The following is an 18,356-nucleotide window of genomic DNA, read 5'->3' as shown; positions in this document are numbered from 1 at the left end:
AAGGTCTGCAGTAGATAGGTCACAACAGCCTAGGCTCTTACTCTTGCATTGTGACTTAGACTGGAGCTGAAGGGCACACAGAGGACAAGCTGTAGAGCACTGATGACAGAGGAGTCATGCTGTGGCCATGCTATTCAGACCTCTGTAGTATGTTCTAAAACACCTTGTAAGTTAGATATAGTCCAAATATTCATTAAAAATTGGGTGACAAGCTATTTGGACAGAAATTACTTTGTTAAAATACAGTCTTCCAGGCTAACATGGAATCGGAACCAAGTTCTCTTCAGAGCTTTTGCATTTTAGCTCTGTTTGGTTCTAGCTGCCTTTCTGGAAGCACATTTCTTGCAACACTGGCCACAGAACCATTTGTCTCTTTGTGCCAGGGGACAATGCAGTTTTCACTGACTATTTTTTAAATTTCTGCTTATTTGCACAAAATGTTTCCCTCCATGTGATAAGCCGTGTTATTTTTCTGCACAGTCCTAAACCTGAAATATTTTCAATGGAGTTCCCTTGGGGACACAGGAATGGGCCCTTAGGATCACTAATTGTGTTTCTAAATATGTCTCACAGTAGCCTAGCAGGCTGTAAAGAATTCCAATATCTATAAGGAAGAACTGGACAAAAATAAAATCTTATTGACAAAAGCCAACACATGGCTAATATGGATGAATGGTGGAAATCTGCCAATAAAGGCAATGTCATTTCCTTCTCAGCTGTTCTTGGGGACAATGCTCAAATTATTTTTCTCATTGACTCCTTTCAGAAAAAAAATCCTTTTCCGCCCACTATTTATTGACCATATTTAGAATGGGACAGAATGAAATTATATTGACATAGGTTAGCCTGTAGGGTTTAATTAACACTGCTGAGAAGTCTGATGCCCAGAAAGCACTGCTGCTTTCATATGGCATGAGCTGGTAGAGCCAGAGCCACGAAGAGAGCCCAAGTGCCAGTGATGAATTCTGCATCTGTGAGAGCAGAACTGCTGGAGGCCTCCAGGAGCTAATCTGTAGCGTTAGCATGTGCTCCTTGCCAGAGCATACCACATGGCCCACAGCCTTGTGGAGTAACACCTCGAGTTAGAATCAAAGTGAAAAGAGCCAGGCAGGGAATATTGATGAATGGGTCTTTTGTGTTCTGCAGGGAACAAGGGAAGAGCTCCAGCCTGCTTCACTGTACATCAGGTATGCTCATGCACACGATAATCATCTGTTCTCATCCTTCCTACTGCTTTGAAGGAACCCTGACTACAGTTCAAGTAACCCATCCAAGTCAAGGGTTTGATTGCCAACAAAAGATGCATGAACTGGTAACTCTGTGATACAGAGAAATGTGTAGTAGGTTATACTGTTCCCTTCTGAAGAATCCTGGTAGTCAGATCTTAATTTGAAGAGCTTTTCAGGAGAAGTCCAATGAGGGCTGAGAAGTGCTTTTGGATAGCAAAAAGAAGAGATGCTTGCTCCCTGCCTTCCAGATATACCTTTTTACCCTTACATGTTCTTTTGTCACTTTCTTTGTTCTCATTCTAGAGAGTATGAGACAGATGTAACAGGGCAGCCTTCCTCTAGAGAGGAGGTACTGGAATCAAGTAATACAGCCAAGTGAAATTGCTCAAACCCGTCCCATGGAGTTCACTGGTTCGGTCTCAAAAACATAATTCAGTGGTGTGAGAGATACCTGAGCCAGTTGTGAGCAAGGCAGCTGAGGTGCCAAAAACTGCTTAACAGCGCTGTTTGAGCCTGCAGCAGCCAAAGAAAGCAGAGCAGACTGAAAAGGGACAGCAGTGTGAAAAGGTAAACAGAAAAAGGCTGGAGAAGCCTGGCCAGCAATCAGGATCCCTTGTAAGCTGTCCATGAAGTGTCTTCAGGCACAAGCTAAATTGCTTGTCCAGAGTTTCATTTATGCATGTGCACTACTGGGCTACTGTGGGTGAAGCTTTGGGGGTATTAATGCCCTTTCTGAAAGAGTAATATGCCACTAAAAGGAAATTACAAACTAATCACAGAAAAGAACTGTAAAAGTGGCCTTTAAGCAAACTGCAAAAGCTGTATAATGTTCATACAAGCAGCTGGTCTGTGCTGCTGCATCACCGCCACAGTGCACGTGAAATCCATCACTCCTGAGAGTGTGTGAGGAACATCCCATCCCTCTCATAACTGACAACAGAAGATGGTCCTATGTGACCAATTCTCCTTCTGTAGGAAGGGTTCACACTATTTGCAGGTATTTTCTCTATGTAGAGATTGTCAATTTTGCAGTAGTAACTCCCTAAAGGAGTTTCTGGGCTGGCCAGATTCTGCACCCAGGATATTAGTCAACTCACATTTTCATTTCTTGGTAGCCATTACTGGACTTCAGCTATTCTATATATAATACATGCTATATAGCACCTAATATGTACTGTGTACCTTATATCTATGTATCTTATCTTGCTCTTTGAATTTATCATGGCAATAAAAAGATACGAGGCATATTAGAGCAGATGAAGATCCAAATAGTTATTTATTTTTTCAGGCCTGTAAGAATCCTTTAAAATATTGGTTTAGATTTGAGCTTCATAACAAGTGAAGCCTATTTGAACCTGGAACTGTGAAGCTCTGCTTGGCATAAAAAGTGAAGGAAATTTTGATATAGTTTATTTTTTGACGGGACTAGGCTAGATGAGTCTTCTGCTGCTGCCTCAACATCAGACCACCCAGGAATGGAGAGGCAGAAGCAGACAGGAGCAATTTGACAGTGCTTAATGAGAGGACATTTCTCACTCAGCCACTGGATTTTGACAGCTTATTTTGAAATCTTTCAGTGTTTGCATAAGACAAACAACAAAGAGTATTCACAAGTTAAGCTGACACTATCTATCCAAGTTTTTAAATTTGAAGAGCTTCAGTACTGGGGAAAGATTTTATTCTTTAGATCTTTTTACTTTAAAATTGTTGAGCCTGTTTATTCTCCTAATTATCCTGGCAAATAGTCTTGGGTTTATATTTCCATTTCTGTTAAAAACCTTCTGATTCTTGTTCTGAAGCAGAACTTCCCACATATGTGGGGAAAGGCATTGCCCATCTGATGAACTGTGGAATTGGCAATGTGAAAGGAAACAGATGAAGTAATATTTTTTCTGTGCAAATTTGCCTGAACCAGACTAAACTCACTGGCCTAAGTAATTAGTAGAAGATAAATGCAACAAGATAGTGGCAGTATTTCCAGATGAAAACATCTTATCAAGTTACTGCTTGACTTGATAAGACCCATCTGATATACAGTGATTGTGTCTTTTTAAATTATCACAGTTCTCTTTTCCTCATTTATTGTTCTAACAAAACTGTTGAAAGAACTTCATTTTAAGTCCAGAACCCATAGAATTAGAAATATCAATTTCAATCTTAAATGAAGTTAACGTAATTAATGGCAATTTTAAGAGTTTCCCATAAAATATGGTGGGACCTGACTCTCACAGGATCAATAACTTTTGTTTTTCAGTAACTATTGTCTGGAATAAAAAAAAAAAAAAAAAAAGGAAAGGAAGTCAATAGATGTGATTTGAAGACTGGAGGTTCAGAGTTCCCATAAAGCATGTGTCAGGTTGTCAGAGTGGTGACACTGGGTGTATACATGCAACTGGTGTTCTTAAAGATTTGTACTTGCATGTCATCTTACCCAAGAACAGACTTCCAAAATAGCTTAGCTTCCATTTAGGCCCAAAAAATACACAGTCAAGTATTTTTTGGTCCATTTCAAGTACTGAGGTTTTGAAGCCTTATTCCCACAGCTTTCCTGGAGCCTGAAGTGTGCAAGAGTGTGGCTCTGATTATGGCACTGATTCTGGCCTGCCAAAGATATTTGGAAAAATCCCAGCTAGCTCTCTGCCAGGCAATACTCAAGTGGATCTGAGAAAGATCCCCCAGCACAGCTCCCAAAACAAAGAGTGAGTGAGACTGCACCAGTTTTTGCCTTGTTCCTTCAGGGGAGAAAAGCTGACAACTCCCAAGTGCCCTCAAGCCATGTGTGCAGCTGGCAGCATGCAACTGCAGTTTCATGTGCTGAAGACACTACACCAGTTGGCTCAGAATCAGCTCTTACACCACGACAGACACCCCAAAATGTGAATATGCAGAAGAGTAACCTCATTGCAGGGCTACAGGGGTGCCAAACATCATCCACAGGAGACCCATGTCCCAGTCTAAGGCAGCGTGGATGCTGATGGACAACTTGCCTTCAGCTGGGGGGACTTGGCCAAGGGTGCCAAGAGCCACACTCATTGAATTGTGTGAATGTGCTGTCAGCACATTCAGTCTGGATGCTAATGAGCTGTAGCTCTCAGAACTGCAGCCCTCTTCACGGCCTGAGGACGCATTTAAGTGTACTTTCAAGTTACTGCCAAAATTTGTAGACCACATGCAGGAGATCCACAGCAGCTGAATCAGAAAACATTATAAAACTGCTTAGCTAAGGTTGCATCTTCAGTTTTGGAGTTTTGTACAGTTTAACTACTTTTATTTTCAAACTTATTCCTCATTTAGATGGTGAAGATTTCTACAGCAAAGAGTATTGTTCTAGTTGTTTGGAAAACAACGGCCCTACCAGGCTGTAAGCCTAGAAGTAGAACTACATAATATAAACCATTTCTAGTAGCACCTTGACACCTTGTTTAAAGGATAAGATTCTGCACCAATGCTACATTTGTTCTGCTGAAGAAACCAGATTTGTACTGACTTACACCAGCTGCTGCTTTGGTCTCTTTGTAAAAGTACATCGACTCTTTAGACATATCCATGCTTGATGGTATGGGTCTTTTATGAGTTAGACCAATTGGTATTATTTTTTCCTTGAGATTTCTTATTTTTAGATCTATACATTAAGTACCATTAAGCAGTCTTTAATTTTAAACTTTTATGTCCCATTATATTACTTTTAAATTGTCAGCCAGATAATATAACAGGTAACATGATGGACACATCTGGCATCAATTAAGACTTAAAAGCTAATAATAGTCTAAAAATATAGATGATTGGAATTACATGAGAACAATTTTGTCAGAGCATCTCTAGACATGTGTAGGTCTATTATTCTAATGGTAAATGATCTTATCCTATGGCTGTCTTGCTTTACCCAAGTACAGCTGAAGGTCAGACAGATATTCCAGCCTTGAAAGTAGAAGAGACCAGCAGAGGGATTCTTGTTCTCTAGCTGAAAGTAGAACAAAGGTTCCTTCTCACTTATGTTTGTTGCACATTGGTTGGAGGCACTTCACACCACTCCTGCATGAAAAACATGGAGAAGTTAGAGCAGGTAGAAAGGAGACTGAGAGATGCACATTGAGACTTACAGCTTTGACATCTAGTGGAGTTCTGCATGGGAATGGGAGAAAAGAGAGGATTTTTCATTTTGTTTTTATCATTTTTCTACCTGTTTTCTTTTTGTCTTCTCTAACTTTACCTTCTCTGTACTCAGAAGAGTTTTGTTTCCTTCTTGCCAAACTGCTTTGTTATTTTTTAATTTTAAAAATGCAAAAAATAAAACTGGAAACTGTTAGCATTGTTCATTCTATTGCATTTAATGTCAGAAGAGGAAAAGAGGAGAAATAAAATATTATCAAAACTATGAAAACTTCTATTTTATTTCTAAAAGTTGAAAGAACAAGATTTTTTTTAGTTTTTGAGATCAATAGATGTCTAAATGAGGAGAGATAATAATTCAGCTGAATCCACAAGAAATTAGGCTGATACAGAGATTCTTTGCAGTGTTTTTTCAGTCTGACCAGAATAACTTCTATAATTTCTATTCCTCCTGTTGCTCTATTGAGGACTTTGCATGAGCATAAGATAGTCTCCATTTTGTTTAATTGAAACTTTCTTACCTAATCTACACAGAAATGTTTGAAAGTGTTGGGCATAAAAGCCCTATAATGGCTGAATAAAGAAATTTATTTTCCAAAACTTTCTAGCTGTAACTTAGGTGTTTCTCATATCTCTGTCACTATACAGCAATTTCAAAAACATTTCACCCCTAAAAACTGGAATCAGTAGATAATTAATACCTCCCACATAGGAATAATTAAGTGACAAAATAACTGCTTAGGCTATTTAGGCTATTCGTAAAAAGAAAATAAAAGTAATTCTTTCCAGAGAAAAAAAGTTTAGAAGAAGGGATTTCTATGTATGTATGTGTGTATGCATGTGTATGAGGAAGACTCTAGTCTGACAGGAAAATTACATACTTGGCAAAGGAAAGCTTCCAAATATAAGGCTTGCCTTTCTGGGTGGATCTGAATGGCTGATTGTCATGTGTAATGTCTTGAAAGGTTTGAAATATGTAATTTTGTAAGACAGCAGGGCCCAGATCCTGCTCATCTCTGAGAAAATGGCCTAACAAAGCCCTGGGTAAGAACTAGCAGTTGCCATTATTTGGAATAACCCTCAATTTGCCTTGTTCTATTGCAGCAGTCACCCCCTGAGATACCAGGGATCCAGAGTCTGAAAACCATTATGCATTAAGCAGTGGTGTTTCTATTACTGTCTTTACCAGGTCACACTGAGCAACCAAGGAGGTAGAAAGTCTACTGACATTTTATTCAAGAACTGTTCCAGCAGCAAAGCTCAGAGCCCATGTCTGACTGCTAGTCAAAGATTGCACCTTTTCATCCACTATTAAGTACTTCTAAATCCCCATGCGAGCACCTTCAAACCCTTTGTAATTAAGTGGCCAAACCACACCAAGCCCTAGATTACACATTTTTATTTTGTTTCATACAAATGTTAGATAGTGTGTGGAGCAATAAACATTATGGTATACCACAGTGTGTAAGAGTAGTAGCACTCAGCTGTAAGAGCAGCTCAGCTTACTCACCAATGAGTACCTGGAAAGTCTTAATTTCTGCATGTGCACAAGGAGACAAGAGAAGCTGTGTCAAAGTACTGTTATTTCCCAGTTCCACTCAGCCTCACACTTCTTCATGGGCAAGGCTGTGTCGTTCTCTCAGGAATACCTGGGACACCTCCTACCAAAACAAAGTTAAAGCAAAATGTTGGTGGCCCATTCTCCACAGCACACTTCAAAATAAGCTTCCCATTAGTATCTGAAACTCATTTCCTAGGTGAAATGTCTCGATCATGGTATTCAGCAACACTTGCTTCAGAAAACAAGGTGAAAAGATCTATCTTCAAAAGATGACTTAACAGTAGGAAAGGTCTCTGTGAGCAGAATTAGTCTTTTCTCCAGTGGAGGCACCCACATCTGTCTCACATGGATGCATTAAGAAGTTTCAGTCAAGATTCTTTGCCTTTGATTGTCACAGGCAAACACAGCGTGGCAGGTTTTGTTCTCCCAGTATCATTCAGCTTGAGTATTAGGTGACTCAGGCAGCAAGGAAAGAAAGGTGGTAATGGCTCTGCAGAAATCACAGTGAACTGTCACCTAAACCCCTGTGTACCACAGGCCAAGAAGGACAAATTCAGCACAAACAGGTGCTTTGAAGGATGGTCATTTCAGTCAGAGGAGGAGAAATCTGGGGGGAAAGCTCAGAGATGGGCTTGTTTAGTCTAACAAAACAAGAGCTGAGACATAGCTGGCTGAGAAGATAAATGTGAGCAGAAAATATATGTAAGGTAAAGCAAGAACATGGAGCTATAACAGGTTATGAAGAAGTTTTAATCTTCAAATTGGAGGAATGTCTTTGAACTCTGCCTGAATTAAAACTACTTTTCAATTTTCTGGTTAAAAATGAGGATGATGCATGATGGTTTTCTGTACCATGAGAACCTGGACCCACTGATCCAGCAAAGCTTTCCACAGTTGCTGAACCTCTATTTCTGTGCTGAATTAAAAAAAAAAAAAAAACAAAAAAAAACTCTCCAAGTGTCTTGACAAATTTGCACAAATATCAAAAACATGAAGAACTATAAAGGGTTCAAAAGACCTGAACATTTGTGGAAAAGAAGCTTTTAATTTTGATTTTTATTATTAGATTTCCATATCTATTTGAAAAGTGACATCTAACCTAAATGCCTTTACAAATCACTTTCCAATTCATGTCACAATTTCAAAACTTTGTGAATAAGAGTAATTTAAATCTCTTCACACCACTAACTGTTACCTTCTAAATAATATCAAAGATCAAATAGATGCATCAATGAACATGTAGGTTTAATTAAATTAGGTATTACAATGTTATAAAAGGAGCACTAATTATGTTTAAAGCAGATTATACTACATGGAAAAGGAAATTTTTATTATATCATTCTTTTGATTTAAATGAGAATCAAATGGTACCTATGAAAATGTTGAATGCCTTAATGAATAGTTAAATGCACAACAATAGCTGGATATTCACCAAGAAGCAGTAACTACTCAGGTGGAAATATAGCCAGATATAGCCAGAAGCATTAAGCAATTATTTATAGGTAACAAATTAATCTGTCAATAGAGCAAAGGAGAAAAAAAAAAAAGACTTTTCTGGTTGTTACTGTTTGGAATCTGTCACCAGCTTTCCCTTTGATCTGACCCTGTGTCACTGGCAATAGTGTGGAGTGTTTGCTCAAAAGCTCAGTTGCTGTAGAAGCAGTGCAGCTGCAGTGACCCCTCTATCCTGGGGTCTAGTGCTAACACTGAAGATTGCTTCAGGAGAAATTTCACAGAAATTATCACCAAGCAAGTTCAAATGTTTCAGAAAAATAAATCTAAATCAAAGTTGCCTGCAAGAGAGGGCTGCAAACATTACTGCATGTGTAATAAATGTGCTAATAAATTATTATTTCAAGAAATGTAGCATTCTTTTGTGACTCCAGTAGGTCAATGCTTATCCACGACCACAAGTTAGAAACACCTTTGATGTGCTTGTGCTTGATTTACAATTGCAGTGTATTTGTAATGATTAATAATGTATTAATTCTTTAATAAACTTTCGAGGAACAGAATCTAAAGACCTAAACCAGTTTAAAATTTTGACATTCCTAGCAGTGATGGTTGTGTCAGAGGCTTGTAACATTTTTCCCACATTCCCCAAAGATGATAATAAATTGTGATTCTTGGAATTTTAAAAATGTGTTGTACTGCAGCCACAGATTAATTTTGGTCAAAAACCTGTGCATATCAATGTAGATGATGAACGCATTTTCTCACACAGTCCAATCTCAAAGTAGTGAACTAGCAAATCAGAGTTAATATTTACTAGTGGGACAGATACCTGTAGTGTACAGAAGTTACTAAACTAGAAACATATGCTTCATTAAATTAAAAATAATAAAATAGGGAAACACATTTGGAAGCAGCAATTTTTAAAAGGTTCAGAATAAGAAAGTGAGCATGATTCTCTGTGCCTCTGTTGTCTCTGGCAGCTCCCTTTATCATCATCCCACCTCACATGCCATAACCTAACATTACAGTCTCTGTAATGTTAGTCCTGTGGGGTACTTGAAGCAGGGAACAAAAAATGAAAGCAGAAGCTGTCTGCTCTATAAGGTCTTACTTTATTTCCCTGAGCCTTCCTCATGATAAGCAAAGGAAGAACTTGAAAGTAACTCAGTCTGAATATCACTGCTATTCCTCTTAACTCCTTCTACAGCCCCTGCAGTATGTAAAACACCAGAATTCCAGTTGAAATATAAACAGATGTAAGATGAGACAAGGCATTATAAACCCACCTGTTTACCTCTTCAATTTTTATAACAAAGTGCTTTTTATCATGGCTTTGGTTTTTTTAGGGTTTATATTCTTTTGAAGGGACACAAGGTGGTGGGGTGGTATGTTGTATTTAGTTGCAAAAAGAGCAAACATTGTCAGGAATGGACTTCTGAGGGAAAGCTGTAGATGGGGTTTCTGTGAACTTCTGATTTCCTCCATTAAGTTTTTCTGCCCTGCTTTCCAAGCAGCAGAAATAACATGGCACTTTCATTTCCACCAGAATCTAAGAAAAGAGATGTCCAATGGAGTTGACATTTTGGCTCTTTCCTTCAGTTTACAGAGTATATAACTTTACAATGAGAAACTAAGTATTTTTAAAACTATTATTTATCCTTGCAGAAAAATGGAGAGCCATTAAATAGCAAAGGCAAACATTTCCAAGATTATGCGAATAATATTTAATTCATTTTTATACTGGTGTCTGATGTGATTTGAAAAATACATATGCTGTTTTTGTTAATGTAACCTTGGAACAAAGACAAGAATGAAAAAAGCAGCCTCTGTTTCAGACCTTGCAGTATGCCGAAAGAGTTTAAAAACACAGTAAATTATGCAGCTGTCAGGTGACATGTGGGAGATAGGGCTCAGAAAAGTTCAAGCTCCTCTAGTTTACTCCAAATGATGTTTTCCTCCAAAGATGATTAGACTCTTAGGAAACACCTGCAAATATAGACCTAATTAAAACCCTGACTTGCCTACAGAGCAGCTGACTACCTTGCAAAAAATGCTCTTTCTGTGAATCTGTGTCCTTGTTGCACTTCTCTGTTTATTCTCTGAAATTCTTCTCATTTCACTTCTTCTGTGGACACTTCCCTGAAAAGAAGTGTAAAGTCAATTTCAAAAAATGGCTCAGCCTCATGAATGATAAACTTCTGGTTGCTTTCTAATTGCACAGCACACCAAAATTCAAAACAAACGTTTTATATTGAAAGCAGACAAAAACTAACCTGAAATATGAAATATTTTCACTGAATTTTCTAAGAAATTTTGATGACACCTCTCACATAGTTACAGTGGGGGAGATTTCACCCCTTGCAAAAGACCCTGAATTTGTGCCTCCCAGCTTGGGAAACAGGCAGGAGGACAGTTCTTGTCAGAGCTGGTCTCACTGACACTCTACATTTGCAATCCATATTATTATCTATATATCCAAATGATCCAAATCCATATTATCCAAATATGCTGAATATTCTTCTCAACCTTTTTGCTGTGAGGGCTCATTGTCTGCCATTCGCCATCAGTAATAACCAGACCTGCTCTCAGACCTGCCCGCTGCTGTTGCTGTGGGCTCTGCTGCCATCAAGTGGGAACCAGCATGAACTCTAAGGACCTCACCTCAAAACCTGGGGGGTGCTGGTGTGTAAGCGCCTCAGGAGTCGCCCTGAGGCTGCAGGGATGGATGGATGGATGGATGGATGGATGGATGGATGGATGGATGGATGGATGGATGGATGGATGGATGGATGGATGGTGGATGGATGGATCCCCACAGCAGAGTGTGGCTGATACCCAAGTTGCTCCTCCAAAATATTCTGCTGGAGACTGTGCCATAGGGCAACCAGTGAGTAGTCATGCAAGTCTGCTCTGTGACAAAGGAGCAGCTACTGATCCTTACTGAAGTGTTTGAGTCAGCAGGGCAATTTCTAATGCACAGACAGATACCCAAAACCTTGCATAGGCTGAGATGCCCCTCAGGCTGTCAGAAAGGGGGGCAGCAAGCACAGGAGAGATGGGGTTTCAGAATGAGAGTGAGGGCAAGAGGAGTGCTATTCCTGACCACAAAATCATAGAATCACAAAATGGTTTGGGTTGGAATGGACCTTAAAGATCACCTCATTCCAAAACACCACTGAGGACAGGGATGCCTTTCACTAAACCAAGGGCGCCTAACCTGGCCTTGAAGACTTCCACGAATGGGACATCCACAACTTCTCATGTCTCACAGCACCCAATCAGAACAGCACAGGAGGTAAAGGGATAAGGACTGGTGTAAGCCATTGTCCAGGGATGGCCAGCCCAGCCAACGGTGACAGGCAGGTCTCAGTCTGTCAAGTCTGCCCCCAGCCTGAGCAAACAGCACAAGTATAGGCTGGTCCCAGTGATGCCTTCCCATCACTGCTGCTGAAGCTGAGCTGCTTTGCAGCATAAGAATTAAGAGCAGCATCATAATCCCCTTTGCTTCCCCTCCCTCTCGGCATGCATACATCTCACAATCACCTTCTTGGTGCAGAGAGTGACTTCTCTGTTTGTACCACTGACAGTGCCTTCAGACTTACCTGTCTGGCTTCTCTGTGCTACAACATCATGTAGAGTCACATTCAACCCCCAGATGTAAGAAAATATGCTAAGAAAGAAAATAGCAAAATCATTTCTGCCTTGTAGATTTTTGTGCTAGTACGTATTGCATACTGCAAATGGTGCTGAAATCTTTTCTAGGCATTAGTCAGTGAGTGATGAGTGCAAGGAGAGCAGCAAACAGCAACCATTTAACTCTTCACACAGGAGGAACCCCATTTCCCTTCCAGCACCAGGCACAAGGTTGGCCAACTCTCCAGCACAAATCACATATCCACAGTAGCCATCCAAGCACCCTAAAATGTTAAATCAATGTTCAGCTGTTATCTCTCACAAAGATAATTTCTGAGGATAGCCTATCTCTGACAGCAGGTTTTACCTGGGAGCCAAAGACACTTTCCCTAAGCCAACTTAACCACATCTGCAGACCAAACCACAATTCCAAATGTTTAGAATCAATGTTGCCCACTGAGAGTTAGTTTGTTTTCAGTTTAGTTTTTCTGGTTCATGTTTGCTCAGGGCTCAAGAATTCAAGAATTCAGTTCATCATACAGATAAATTTTAGCAAAATATTCATCCATATCAGTATTTATGTGGTGTATGGGGCAGTAGTGATGTGATCACTTGACACATTTAATGCTGGATTTGTAGCTAATGAAAGAACTTCTGTATACTTCTTATACTTTTTCTAAACTGATCAGGTTCCATCCTAAACATACTCTTCTATTCCCTTTAGTGTCCTTAAATTTGTTTTCCAGGGAGTTAAAAATTTTCCTAACTTAATTCTTTCACCAGGCTGTTTGAGCGTTTTCACCAAAGCTGCATTTTAAACCATTTTCACTCAGTGAATATTTTCTCCTTTCCCTGACATGTCAATCCTGATGTATTTATATGGAGTAGCTGTATTGCTAGTTAACTTTGGTTTAGAAGGACAAACAAGCTGAAGTCTTGCCAGATTTTTCTGCATTAGTAATATCAAATAGGCTTCTACTTGCCTTCCATTGCACAAAAGTGCATGACCAAGTAAAAGAATGGCAATTGAAAGTAAGAACCAAAAATACTGAGGAAAGGGGGAGGCCCCTCAAAGCCCTGTAACAGGGGTGGGAACATGGTAGATGTCTCTGCTCTACAGCCATACTGAAAAACCACAGCACGGATTTGGTCTGAATGGAAATATAATAGCATTTATATGTTCTACAAAGAAAGCTGAGACAAATAGTTTTGGTTTACATGGAAGTCTCTTATTCAGTCCTAAATGAAGTGTTTAATTTAGTTGTCTTTTTAATTATTTGGTCTTTTTGTAAGCCTTGCACTCCACTTTCATTTTTAGAAAAGAACTCTAGGTTTCAGGTAGATAATGTCAAAACAAACAATTTAGCAATACCAAATATTTCGTTCTGAAAATGTTAAAGTGAAATGTTTTGACATTTCCCCAATTTATCCTCCTCTTTTGCAGTCTTAGCTATTTATCAGATTTGATATGACCTCACAGTTTGCTTAACTAAAATGTCAATTTTTGGCAAAGCTATTGATCCTCAGAACAGAAAATGGTCCATATCTACCCACCGGATCTGCCTCATCTTACTCTTCATTCTTTCAAAAAAAGGTGATTTATGGCCGTATCAGCAAAGTGACAGGTGAAATGTAGAGTGTGAACAGGTTTCAGTTATTATCTGCTTCTCCGAATAGAAAAACTAAGAAATACCAAATGTAGTGGCAGATGGCAGGTTTAAAAAAAAAAAAAAAAAGTATTTTTACCACAGAGTTCCTTTTTACAGAATATTATGAAGACTAAGAAGTTTACACGGAGGAGAGAGATAAATTTATGGAAAAAAAAGCTTAAGAGGATGGCTGAAAACACAGACATCACCTGTGGCTCAGAAAGACGCCAAGCTGCAAGCTGTTGAAGGCTGGAATAACATTTTGGCAAATGATTGTTGCATGCTTCCTCTGTTCCCTGTGGATGTACCTCTGGACATTTTCTGAGGAAGGATACTGAGCTAGACAAACCCTTGATCTGACCCACTCATCTGGGCTGAAGTGCGTTCGTGCAAATAACGCAAAGGAACAGAACAAATGAAAGAACCAGGCTCGGCCGCTCTGCCCGTTGAGCACAGCTGTGTTTCAATGGTACAAACCTTATTAAAAATGTCACATTTGATGTCTGCAATGCTCTTCTGAGTTCCTACTGAAAAGTGAGCAGCTGCCCATCTGGGAAGCTTTAACAACCCGGATATTATCTGTTTTATTTCCCTATTGGTGAGCTTATGATAGCCTGACCTATCAAACTATTTACTGTGCCATAGCAGTCTACTTTATTTCTTCTTGTCTTATGAAGAGATTCAGATATATTGAAAACAGCAGTGTCAGTAAATAAGCAGAAGGCATCTGCTAATGTCTTCTGCCAAGAAAAGGAGAGTGGGGAAACCAACATAATTTAATTTAGACACTTACTCAATAGCTTTAAGCCCATGAAACACCAATACTTTATAGTTCCCTTCACTTTGCATAAACATTTAGCACAGCATGGGGGTGAAGCTGCTTCTCAAACCCAGCTCTCTCCACTCAATGCTGATTTCACTGCATCCTTTTAAGAAAGAGCTGGCAGCATAACTCTTCTTTCTCTTCTGAAATGAGCAGAGACAAAATTAAACTGATTAAGTTTTGGGGGTTTTTTAAGCCTCAGTCCATTAGCTGGGTTCTTAAGCATCATGGTGACAGCTGTTGATCTCACTTGAATATGTAACCTTGAAAAACTGCTTGAAAATCTGCTCTGTGATTCATAAACAGCATGTTGAAATCACTGTCAGTGGAGTTGAAGAGACAATATGTGGGTCACTGCAAGAAGAGTCAGGCTACAGAGAGGAAATTCCTGGTTTTGTAACACCTGTAATAGCTTTTCCATTCATTAAAACTCAAAAGAGTAATTGTTTTTTGCCACTTTTAGAGACATAGGAAGCGTCTTCTCAAAGAAAAAGATGGTAATGCCACACTAGGTTTAAAAGTTAAATAAGTTGTCAAAGCCTTGTTTCATATATCACATGTTAGATGTTCGTACACATTAAAAAAATACAGTTGGTATCTTCTGATTCACAGCTGCATTAAAAAATACACATACTCAATATGGTCAAAATAGTATTTTGTCTGTCAACAGCTCCTGATTCCATTACTGGAATGGTGCAATTCTGTAACTGGGAGTTTATTATCCATGATGGTGAAAGGGGTGACAAGTGTCACAAAGGGCTACATGAATCACACACCAAAAATAAGGCTAAGGTTGCAAGAGAAACATTATGCAATGACTCACTGCTTAAGGACTATGTTAATTATTAGTCAGGGCCTGAAGTGTCACATTGAGAGCTCTCTTCAATTTGTGGCCCCAGTTACAGCTACAAACAGTTGGAAATGAGCCCAGCGAGACACAAAACACACTGCTGAAGTACTTAGGCACAGCTCTTCAAGTTGTGCATGCTATTGCACAAAGGGAGAGAAAATGAGGAAGAAAAATAAGGGTAGAGAAAAACAGTGGAGCCATAAGCATTTGTACTACAGACAGATGCTGCTGAAAGAGGAATAGTGAGAGGGAGCTAGGTGTGGAGAAAGAAGAGAGGAGGCCACTGTTATTAGGGAAGGTCCCAAGAGATATGGTGGGCTCAGGATGAAGGAAGCCCACCCCTGCCCTGCACTGCCCTTGCCTCTACCCCAGTGCTCCCAATGCAGTGCCTGCCACTCAGACTGGACATCCCCCAGTGAGGCTGGGATTCACTTTCTGCCTAAAGAAAAGTTCTAAACTAAGTCAGCTGTTGGAGTTGCAACTGGGAAGCTGATCCTGAGGGTTTTCTCTGAAGTGAGATGTTGTACTGATGCAGCAGTGGCTGCTAGGTGGGTGTTCAGGAAGGCCCACCTGGGTTCCTTGTTTCACCAGGGAAATGTTTCATTTCTGTTTCTCAATTCTCATTCTGTAAAATGAGATTATCTCCCCTCCACCCTAAAGGATTTTGTGACAGTAAATACATGCCTGGATATTCTGGTTATAAAAAAACACATGGAAAGTTGCAAAAGGATTTTTTTTTTTTTTCCAGAGGAGGCTTTAAAGTTTTAAAGCAATAAAGAATATTGGTCATTCACTGAATGAGGGAAAAGTTGATGATAAAAGACAGCCTGCAGATAAAGTATTTGATAAGCATGTGATAATTAAAAATCATGTGATAATGCAGCTGCACAACAAGTCTGACATAGATTGTGCAGTGCTCGCCTTACAATTTTAATAACATTCATTTACTCCTGACTGGGTAGCACACATCAGAGATATCTCAGACCACCAAGTGATAGAGTATTCACTCTTTAATTGCTCTAAAATATGCAGTAGGTCTTTGCATGTAGTAAGATGCGCTTTTTTGAAAGTATCTTTTTTCTAAGGTGCTTTCAAATACTTCAGAGATTAGAATCTCAGAAAGCACATAAGGAACTGAAATTACTAGTTGCTTCATTGTAGCTTTGTGTACCATCTTGCTCACAAGCACAATGGTAGGGTTGAATGAATCCATATAAACTTGTCTGATATGCAGTCATACATCTACAAATAGACACATACATGCACACCCCTACCTCTCTCATTATTACTTTCTCTTTGTCTGAGTCTCTCTCATTGAGGGTTTTTTGGAATTTCAAACAAATTTTGGAAATTCGAATTTTGGAATTTCAAAACAACCTCAACTTTATTCTCCTGCACTGTATTTTTCTGCAAAAATGTTTTCCAGTGTTTGTCCTTTCCTCCTGGTTTGGTGGCCTCTGCAAGAGGGCACATTCTCCAGACTGTTGGTAAAGATGCTAAATGGGACAGGTCCCAGGAGAGATCCATGCAGTATCCCATGTGTTAATGGTCTCTAAGATAGAGTGTGACCCATTAAGTGTGACCCATTAAATGTGACCCTTTAAGCCAAATCATGCCACCAGGTTTTCTGATTTTGTTTACCCACCCCCCCAACCCCCTGCAGCTCACAGTGCCCTAACTTGAATAATGCTTTTTTAATCAATTTTCCTGTCCACATCCCCTGGTGGTATGAATGGTGTATAAAGGAATTTGTCTTCTTCTGGGAGACAAAGGAAGTTGCATCCTAATAAACATCCTTACAATAACACTAAGTAGTTTTATTAATGCAATGGTTGTAAAAATGCTGCAAGACAGACAAAAATCCAGGTTCACATGGTGCAGGAACACAAGAAGACAACAGTCATTAGTAGAGATGTTGAAAAAAAAAAAATGCCTTAGGAAAAAGACACTGAATGCTAATTCTCTGCTGCTTGTAATTATTTCAGGGAAACTGGACTCCTTCCAAAGTCAGGCACTTTGTGCATTGCTGTGCAACAATGAAAAAGCCATTTGGGGTCAGCAGTAACAGTAAAATGAATGGACAGCAAAGCAGTGCCTCATTACTCAGCTTGACTGAAGACAGAAGAATATTTGATGATCACTTTTATATTCTGTCTCTGAAGCTGACCACAATTAAGCTGAGTCAAAATGTTGATGGCTACTGGGATGCCACTGAGATTCAAATGTTATGTAGAATCCCCTGGTATGTGAAGACCCAGCAACATATTTCTATGGTCTAATTAAAAACAATTACAGAAATGTAATGAACACTGTGTTAGTGCAAAATATGGTCCTAACAAGAGAAGATGGAACACTTGTGAGAGCTGAAAAAATGCCCAGCTGGCTGAAGGATCAAAAGGTCAAACATATTTCACCATTGTTTGCAGTTTCCTTCAGGAATTATAAACAGAAGGATCTTTGAGAAACTTAAGCAAGAAAAATAGCTACAGCAGCACCTGAAACTACAGTGGGCAGAGGAATTTCAATGGCATTCATTGTAGCCTGAAAGGAGAAATTGCTCACTTCACTGGGTGAAATGTATTAACCTCTAAAAGGCAGTGAGTCAATAAAAATGATTTAAGTCTTCTTTCTGGCCTGAAATTTCATGAATCTATGAATACCAGATGACACCTGTGCAAAGCCAACTGCTTATCATTCACACCATGATCTGCTTTGTTTCCTCAGGTATTAAAAGGACAATGTTCTTCTTCTCTGTCTGCCTACTTGCACATCTTAAAATAGTTTGCAATCATACACCAGAGACTCTGACTTGTTGCTGCCCTCCGTGTGACCTGCTTGGAAGCTGTGAACTTGGGATGCATGCACAGAATCACAGCTGTGGTGCTACCGGCACGTGGTAAAAGTGAGAATATGACTAGTCCCTGGTTCTTTTATTTTTACCAAAGTCTTCATCCAAACTATGTATTTACCATAAATCCCATTGCTCTTACTACTCTGCCAGGACATAAACGGCAACAGTGACTTCAGATTGTGACCCCTGGTCTAG

The 18,356-nt window shown here is 39.4% G+C and overlaps 3 long non-coding RNA genes across 5 annotated transcripts in view; 2 read left to right on the top strand and 1 right to left on the bottom strand.

Moving 5' to 3' along the window:
• LOC135294375 (uncharacterized) overlaps positions 1–11,807 on the bottom strand; it is a 29,045-nt gene extending 17,238 nt beyond the window's left edge. For both annotated transcript variants that reach the window (XR_010356483.1, XR_010356484.1), the window contains exons 1-4: positions 11,573–11,807; positions 10,396–10,494; positions 6,850–7,000; positions 5,113–5,261 (exon numbers count right to left, since the gene is read on the bottom strand). This is a non-coding gene — a long non-coding RNA (uncharacterized LOC135294375). The remainder of the gene's footprint in view (positions 1–5,112; positions 5,262–6,849; positions 7,001–10,395; positions 10,495–11,572) is intronic.
• LOC135294374 (uncharacterized) lies at positions 60–3,932 on the top strand. Of its 2 annotated transcripts, none has more exons than XR_010356482.1 (4): positions 60–166; positions 1,147–1,187; positions 1,533–1,796; positions 3,773–3,932. It is a non-coding gene; the product is annotated as an uncharacterized LOC135294374 (long non-coding RNA). The 2 variants fall into 2 exon arrangements; XR_010356481.1 differs by having other exon boundaries at positions 3,759–3,932.
• Positions 11,808–11,855: 48 nt separating the features above from the next.
• On the top strand, positions 11,856–17,806 carry LOC135294373 (uncharacterized). Its single transcript, XR_010356480.1, has 3 exons — positions 11,856–12,012; positions 13,755–14,171; positions 17,296–17,806. It is a non-coding gene; the product is annotated as an uncharacterized LOC135294373 (long non-coding RNA).
• Positions 17,807–18,356: the final 550 nt, after the last annotated feature.

The sequence above is a fragment of the Passer domesticus genome, chromosome 2, assembly GCF_036417665.1.
Source record: "Passer domesticus isolate bPasDom1 chromosome 2, bPasDom1.hap1, whole genome shotgun sequence".
NCBI classification, from domain to species: Eukaryota; Metazoa; Chordata; class Aves; order Passeriformes; family Passeridae; genus Passer; species Passer domesticus.
This window is presented reverse-complemented; position numbering and strand designations above follow the sequence as displayed.